We start from the raw sequence: 9,170 nt of genomic DNA, 5'->3' as shown, positions 1-9,170 counted from the left end.
AAAGGGCTCTGAAGCCACCACTCCCTGGCTGGAGGGTTTCATGATATCAAGGAAAGCGCCAGGGATTAAGTGGGGGAAGAGAGAGAGAGAGAGGAATGCATGATGAAATGTGGACCGGCAGCTTGCTTCTTAAACCTTCGGCCACTTTTACGGGATTGGCGGAGTCCCAGGATGGAGTCAAATATCAGAACATGCAGCAAAGTGGTTCTTTCCATTGACTGGAGAGAGAGAGAGAGAGAAGCCTTTGGGTAGCCTTTGGGGCTACCTTTGAAGATGACCCGGAAACTACAACAAATCCAGAATGCAGCAGCCAGACTGGTGACTGGGAGCGGCCGCCGAGACCACATAACACCGGTCTTGAAAGACCTACATTGGCTCCCAGTACGTTTCCGAGCACAATTCAAAGTGTTGGTGCTGACCTTGAAAGCCCTAAACGGCCTCAGCCCAGTATATCTGAATGAACGTCTCCACCTCCATCGTTCTGCCCAGACGCTGAGGTCCAGCGCTGAGGGCCTTCTGGCTGTTCCCTCATTGCGAGAAGCCAAGTTACAGGGAACCAGGCAGAGGGCCTTCTCGGTGGTGGCGCCCGCCCTGTGGAACGCCCTCCCACCAGATGTCAAAGAGAACAACAACTACCAGACTTTTAGAAGACATCTGAAGGCAGCCCTGTTTAGGGAAGCTTTTAATGTTTGATGTATTACAGTATTTTAATAATTTTTTTGGAAGCCGCCCAGAGTGGCTGGGGAAGCCCAGCCAGATGGGCGGGGTATAAATAAATTATTATTGCTTCATTTGCTCAGTCAGGCACCACCCAATCCATCAGGCTGCATCAGTGGGAGAGTTGGGAATCAGGGTTCATTCCATACAGCTCTGCCTGAAATCATTGAATTCTAGAGCTGGAAGAAAGTTCTGCAATGCAGGAATACTCAGCTGTTCCCTATGGGGACCAAACTTGCAACATTGCTGTTATCAGCAACATACACTAACCTACTGAGCTACCCAGTCTTCCAATGCCAGCTGGTCTTCATGAGATCTGCTTTTTTCCTCCTCTGCCCTCCGCGTGCTCTTTCCTCTTTGTGTGTCATTGTCTTTTTAGATTATAGTGTTGCAGGCGGCGACTGTCTTGCTCAGATGGATTGTTTGTACGGCAATTTGGGGCATCTTTTGGCTGAGGAGCCTGGTACAAATTCTCTAAATAAACAAAGCAAAAAGCTACATGTCCCTGATATCGCCTATCCACCCATCCTCTCATATAAATAAAGGCAGAAATCAGGAGTGTGGATGGAAACACAGCCAACTTTTGAAACGCGGACGTTTCTTCATTTTGCAATGCAAAAACACACACACCAGGGTGTGTGAGTGTGTCTGTGCAAAAGGAAAATAGGATACGATAATGCAGTTTACCTGGGCGAAAATGGATTTGCAAAAAATGTGTGGTTTAGGAGAAACTCGCCCTAAAATGTGGGTGAAATATCATGAGGACTTTTTTCAGGGGCAGGGATTCCAAGCAGATTGCAACTCATAGAGTTGGAAGAGACCCTGAGGATATCTATTCCAACCGAATATGCAGCTGCCCTGTATCAGGATTGAACCCACAACGCTGGCATTCTCAACATCATGCTCTAACCACCTGAGCTATCCAGGCTGACAGGAGAACTTGCAGAAATCTGGAGAACTTGTTTTTAAAAAGAAAAGAAACTGAGAGAATCTAAAATGGACAGATTTGCCCATCATGTTTGCTCAATGCCCCTATGAACCTAGGAATCTAAATAGACTGCCTTTGGAGCTGGAGGTTCCACAGGGGCAGAAGAACCTGTTATATCAGGCTGGGGGGGGGCTCATCCTGTCCTCACAGTGGCCCAATGGGAAAGACTTGAGCAGGATCCAAGCACACGACCCCTCTCTTTTACACCTTTGCCCGAGAGAAAGAGAATGAAATGTCCTTCCGAACTTCTTCTTTCCAGATTGCCTGACAGACCCTCATAAAAAGAAGAAAGCACCGTCTGGGTGAATCACCAGCTTCCCTTGCGGAAATTTGCTCTTTCTCCCCACCCTCTTAAAAGACAAATTTAGCTCCAAACCAGGGGAGAAAAAGACTGTGCTCTGTGTTTTTATTATTTATGGCTTCTCCCGTCTCAGGGCCTCGGGGCGCCTTCTGTCATGCAGAAGACATTATCAGAGGGCACATGAGGTGCGCCGTGAAAGTGGGTAAGAGAAAGCACTCCCTGCGTGGGGTTTTTTTTTTAATAGCTGGGGCAGGAATGAGGCATTTCGGGAAGGAAAATAGCTGGGCTGCGGGTTCGAGTTCAATGAGGAGGAACAAAAGCAAAGGGGGGGGGGGAAACCTTTCTACCAGAGCGTTAGCAACTTAGGAACACAGCGGCATGAAAATGACACCTTTAACAGAGCCAGAGCAGTGGCCCACCGAGCGCAGTACTGGCTACACTGACTGGCAGCAGCTCTCTCAGGAAGGCCACTGAGCTGCAGGCCTTCAAAAGGAAGTGAGATCCTAGTCCTCATGGTTCTGAATAAAAGACATAGCTGTCAACTTACAGATTTGAAAATAAGGGACCAGCAGCCTCAAAAATAAGGGACCAGCAGCCAAAATAAGGGATTTTCAGGGCACAGGGTATGTTCAACTTCTGAGCCCCTCCAAGCCAAAGGCAGAAAGCCCAGCCGGCAGCCAAACGAAGCCTCAAGCGGTGGTTCCCACAGCGCAGCAACCCGGCAAAGGGGATGCAGCAAGGAAAACCACCGTCACCTCTCTGCTGGGAAGCGCTGAGCAAGGGCGAGTCCCCAGGCAACGTGGCCAATTTGATCGGCACAAGGCATGCAAGCTCCACCCCCCCCAGTTGTTCTTAGACTCCTTATTGGGTGAGCAACACAGCCAAGCAAAACAGTTGGAGCCTCCCTCCTCCCTGGCCGGCCGGCAGGGAGGGAGGGAGCGAGAGGAGCTGCTTCCTTTGAAACCCGGAAAATTTAAGGGACATCATCGATAAGGGACAGCAGGGGGACACGGTGCTGGGATAAGGGACTTTCCCGCCAAATAAGGGACAGTTGACAGCTATGATAAAAGGGTTTAAACATGGACCTGCATTGTACCGAGTCATAACACCTTTCTTCTTCTTCTTTGGTGATCCCTTGTAGCCGAGTAAGATTGTCTTCCATAAACACAGTTTTAAGAGTGAGTCTGTAAGTGACTGTGGAGGCCAATTCTGCATCTACACGTCCTTCCACAGTGGGGATGTAGGTTTCCAGGCGGGAGTTGATCACGGCGAGGGAAGGCCAAGCATGCCTTCCTCTTAGCACGTTTCTCCCTTGCGTCCTGAGTTCGAGTGTCTTCAAAACCCATGACACCTTTGGTAAAGGCTGTTCTCCAACTGGAGCACTCGCAGGCCAGTGTTTCTCACTTGTTTATTCTGCGTTTTTTTAAGATTCGCCAGACCACCCCAGGACTCGCCCAGCCCTAAAACTGACCATGGCAAATGGATAGTAAGGAGAGCCCATTGGATCAGAGCGAAGGCCCATCGCTGCCCAAGTCCTGTTTTCCACCATGGCCAATCTGGTGTCTCCAGGAAGTCTTCAGGTATGGCGTCAACTCCAGTTGCCCACTCTAGAGGACTGCAACGCCAGGGGCAAGTCCTGCTTCGCCCCCTGGCCTGGCTGTGAGATTTCCAGGCTCAGAGGCTGGTTCAGTGGGAGAAACTGGATCTCAGCGTTCCTCAGCAACCAGAACAACTGGTTGATTCAGTCCTTCGGCCGGGAGGCAGAGAAGAGAAATGCAGAGCTTGGCTCCTATAAAGCATCGAGATGTCATCTGTTTGAAGAGGCAGGAAACATGGGGACAGAGAGTGCTGGGGGGGGGGGTGACCCCAGCCCTCAGAAAAGCCGCTTGCCCGGAGGTTGGAAAACCTTGGAGGTTAAAGAGATTTTTTCAGCTGGGAAGGAATTTCTCGCCCTCAAAGGGAGAACAGCCCTTGTGTACATTTGGATGGGAGACAAATATATCTGGGGCAGGAGGAAGCTAAACACGTGGCTCCAATCGATGGCGAAACGTGGGTTGCCCCCAAAATTAGCCACACGGGGAGCTGGAATTAAAGAGGCGTCACTCATCCAGCTCCATTGATGGGTGACAGACGTTTATAGAATGATGCCGAGTGGATAGAGAAAAGCTTTGGCCCTTCTCTTCTAATGTTAAGAACTCCTTGACGTCGATTTTGGTATTTTGTGTACGGTGGTACCTCGGGTTACGTACTTAATTCATTCCAGAGGTCTGTTCTTAATCTGAAACTGTTCTTAACCTGAAGCACCACTTTAGCTAATGGGGCCTCCTGCTGCTGCCGCACCGCCGGAGCACGATTTCTGTTCTCATCCTGAAGCAAAGTTCTTAACCCAAGGTAATATTTCTGGGTTAGCGGAATCTGTAACCTGAAGAGTATGTAACCCGAGGTACCACTGTATTTTTATTTTTCGATATTTTTTGTGTTGTTGTGTGGAAAATACTAATAAAATTTATATTTAAAAAAAAGAGAACTCCTTGACGCTTAAGAACGGACCTCCAGAACGAATTAAGTACTTAACCTGAGGTACCACTGTATTGTTATTTTTCAATATTTTTTGTGTTGTTGTTGTTGTTGTGTGGAAAATACTAATAATTTTTATATATTTTTTAAAAAGAACTCCTTGACACCCTACGAAGTTGAACGTTGAAGATTCAGGACAGATAAAAGAAAGGACTTCTTTACGCAGAAGTAAAGACGGCTTTGAAAGAGGGTTGGGAGCGTTTGTGGAGGAGGGCGATCAATGGCTACCAGCCAGGATGCCTCTGCTCTGATCTCCCCAGTTGGAAACAGAAGTGCTTCTGAATCACAGTTGCTGCAAACCGGAGGAAAGGATCTTGTGCTCAGATCCTGCCTGTGGGATTCCCACAACAGGGATCTGTTTGGCCACTGTGAGGACAGGATGCTTTGATCTTCTACTAAAAAAGGTAAAGGGACTCCTGACCATTAGGTCCAGTCGTGACCAACTCTGGGGTTGCGACGCTCATCTCGCTTTATTGGCCGAGGGAGCCGGCCTACAGCTTCCGGTTCATGTGGCCAGCAGGACTAAGCCGCTTCTGGCAAACCAGAGGAGCGCACGGAAACGCCTTTTACCTTCCCACCGGAGCGGTACCTATTTATCTACTTGCACTTTGACGTTCTTTCGAACTGCTAGGTTGGCAGGAGCAGGGACCGAGCAACGGGAGCTCACCCCGTCGCGGGGATTCGAACTGCCGACCTTCTGATCGGCAAGTCCTAGGCTCTGTGGTTTAACCCACAGTGCCACCCACATCCCAATGTTCTTCTACTACTCCAAGTTAAATGCAGCCAGGCAAAATCCAGTGGCAAAGTGGAGCCTCCCCACTCAGAAGCAGTCTACCATCAAAGGCAGGGGACAGGCAGCAGGGGAGTGCCAGTGCCTTCTGTCCACGTTGGGACCCCCACCCCACCCCACCCACGGGATCTAGCTGACCACTGCTGGAAACAGGGGAGAAGCCCATGTCTCACCTAGAAGCCAGGGCATTTCTTATATATTTTCTGATACATTTCCTAACTCTGATTTCCTCCAAAAATTATCCAGGGCTGTTGCATGTATATTTTATGGGTTGTTGTTGCTGTTTGTTTAAAACAACAAAAAACCCTTTTAAGAGTTTCTATTTGGTTAGGCAGTAGATAAATTTTGATAAATTAATTTGTAAAAAACGTATTCTAATGAAACCTGGGATTCATTTGACAAGGGGTTGTGGAAAGTTGTCCTTAAATAAAACAGCACAACAAACAACATAGCAAGTACCTCAGAAGGTTGTGGACTCTTCTTTGGAGGTTTTTAAACACAGGTTGGATGGCCATCTGCCAGGGATTCTTCAGCTGTGATTCCTCAATTTCAGGGCTGGACTAGATGACCACTGGCATCCCTCCAAACCCTACAATTCTATGATTATCTACCCTGTATTTTGTAAAGTTGTTTATCCACTATGCATTTGAGTACCGCTTTAAGATGTCAACACCTAATTTTGCACGATGGAGCCTTAAATCAAGGAACAGGTTTTCAGCTATTTAATTTTGGGGGGGATAAAATTGGATGCCATTTCGAATCAAGATGGCGGACCGAGCCTTTCAGAGCTGCACTGATTTCAAAACTGCAGGTTTGTTTGAGCTTCTTAGAATTTCCGATCCACGAGTACGAGTACGAGACAAGGCTGCTAGGAACCATCAGAGTCTTCCATCACCTTCTCTCTCCATCACAGGAATTAAAAGGACAAGCACACAGCCTAGATCTTGACCGAAAGGGCAACCTGTCATGAGAAATCACAGAGACTTTATGGGATTAAGGCCACGTAATTGGCTTGAAGCGGCCAAATGGTGTGAGCTTCACGTCTTCTGCGACAGGGAGGAGAAAGCCGATTGGGCAAACATCGCTGTTTGTGATGGGAAGTTAAAAGCGGAAGCCAGTGGTGTGTGTGTGTGTGAAATTGTTGTTGTGTTGTTTAGTCGTGTCCGACTCTTCATGACCCCATGGACCAGAGCACGCCAGGCCCTCCTGTCTTCCACTGCCTCCCACAGTTTGGTCAAACTCATGCTGGTAGCTTTGAGAACACTGTCCAGCCATCTCGTCCTCTGTCGTCCCCTTCTCCTTGTGCCCTCCATCTTTCCCAACATCAGGGTCTTTTCCAGGGAGTCTTCTCTTCTCATGAGGTGGCCAAAGTCTTGGAGCCTCAGCTTCAGGATCTGTCCTTCCAGTGAGCACTCCGGGCTGATTTCCTTCAGAATGGAGAGGTTTGATCTTCTTGCAGTCCATGGGACTCTCAAGAGTCTCCTCCAGCACCAGAATTCAAAAGCATCCATTCTTCGGCGATCAGCCTTCTTTGCGGTCCAGCTCTCACTTCCATACATCACTACTGGGAAAACCATAGCTTTAACTATAAGGACCTTTGTTGTCAAGGTGATGTCTCTGCTTTTTAAGATGCTATCTAGGTTTGTCATTGCTTTTCTCCCAAGAAGCAGGCATCTTTTAATTTTGTGACTGCTGTCACCATCTGCAGTGATCATGGAGCCCAAGAAAGTAAAATCGCTCACTGCCTCCATTTCTTCCCCTTCTATTTGCCAGGAGGTGATGGGACCAGTGTGTGAAATACCAAACCGTATCTGTAAAGAGGCACCCTAATTTCAATCCAGAGACCTATCTCTGCTTGGGGAAGGGTGCTACACTTGCACAGGAAGGTAATAGAAGAAAAGCCGACCCTTTAAAATGTTCCCATCCTCCTTCAATTCCATCGCAAAATTGTAGGTTGGAAGGGACCCCAGGGTCATCTAGCCCAACCCGCTACAACGAAGGAATCACAGCTCGAACCCACAGAGAGACACTGCCAGTTAGTGAGCTGGATGAGGCCAGGACGAGCAGGAAGACACCCCAATATTTGTGTGTGTGTCTAATTTGGAGAACACCAGGAAAGTGGGGGAGACACAAAAAGCCAAGGGTGTTTTCTTACCCTTGATGTGGGGTGAGGCCTCCCTGAAGAGGGGAACCATCTCACATTGAGAGGCCTCTGCAATGTGAACACAACAAAATGTTCCTTCCCGTGTAACCAGAGCCCAGGGAAAAGCAAGCAACAGAAGACCTTGGCCTCCTGCAGACGCGTTTCAAGTCCCAGGCAGGTAACCAAAGATTGCATTTGTCTCTTGGTGTGGAAAAGCAGGGGACAAGATACAGGGAAAAACACCAGTGTGTGTTCAAATCAGAAGTGGGGAACCTGTGGCCTTCTCGACCTCTCCTCACTGGTCCCCCTTTGGACCCAGAGCAGTTTTTGCCTGGCTGGGAAAGTGTCCTGGAAGTCGGAAGATCCATCTCCAGATACAGAGAGAGAGAGGGGTGTGTGTGTGTAGGAATCAGCTGAAAGTACAAGGGTAAAGTTTTATTAATTGCTCTATTTTTGTACGTGGCCCTCAGAAAGTTGTCTAGGAGGAAATGTGGTCACTGACTGCGAGATCTTGTGAAGGCAGTATATAAATCAAATAATAATAGGTTAATAAAATAGTAATAAAAAGGTTCCTTTCGTCTGCTTCAAACGACTCAAATGGCTTGAAATTCCTGCCCCCTCTTTCTGTTTGGGCCAATTGTGTTATCATAATCTGTGCAGGTCCAGCTCTGAAGCAGCGATCTCTTGCCAAACCCTAGAGCAGCCTTTCTCAACCTCGGGCCCCCAGCTGTTATTGGACTACAACTCCCATCATCCATAGCTAGCAGGACCAGTGTTCATGGGTGATGGGAGTTGTAGTCCATCAACATCTGGGGACCCAAGGCCAAGAAACACTGCCCTAGAGGATTTGAGCGGAGGGTTTGAAAAACACCAGTCTAATTCTTGCAGTGATGGGATTCCAAGATTCCTCTTGCTTTTAAGATGATTCAGATGTTCTGGCATTTGTCTCTGACCTTTAAAACACGTCCCAGGACTGGGTTTGGGCTTCCACCATGCCTATCCAGATCCAAAAAGGCGTTTCCCAGCCCTCAAAAGCAGAAACTGGAAAATAAGCAGCCGCGGATGGGCAGATTGGATCGCTTTAATCTCGGACCATTTTAAAGCCCATTCCATTTCTTCCTAAATTCGGAGGGCCTGACCCACTAAATGGAGTTGCAGCGAAGCCCTGCTGCAAACAAGGACCACAGCTGGGTGGGTAGGACACCTGCTTGGCATGCAGAGGGTCTGAGGTTCAATCCCTGGCCCCTCCAGGTCAGGCTTGGGAAGATGAATTTCTGAAACCCTGGAGAGCAGCTACTACTCATTGTATACAACCCTGAGATACGGGACCCCTGTGCTAACTTAGTATAAGGTCCTGATCCGATGACCGGGCACCTGCTGTTTCTATGAAGGCAGGCCCTACCATTGGGCAGAATGAGCAGCTGTAAGCTTACCAGGGGACACAGTACGAAGGATGCCCCCAAGCTGCCTACTGCCCTCTGGTGGAGGGGAAGACCCATCGCAGTGTTCAGTCACCAGCCTGGCCAGTTACAGATAGGTAGCCGTGTTGGTCTGCCATAGTCAAAACAAAACAAATTTTTTTTTTCTTCCAGTAGCACCTTAAAGACCAACTAAGTTAGTTCTTGGTATGAGCTTTCGTGTGCACGCACACTTC

Source organism: Podarcis muralis, chromosome 16, assembly GCF_964188315.1.
Source record: "Podarcis muralis chromosome 16, rPodMur119.hap1.1, whole genome shotgun sequence".
NCBI lineage: Eukaryota > Metazoa > Chordata > Lepidosauria > Squamata > Lacertidae > Podarcis > Podarcis muralis.
This window is presented reverse-complemented; position numbering follows the sequence as displayed.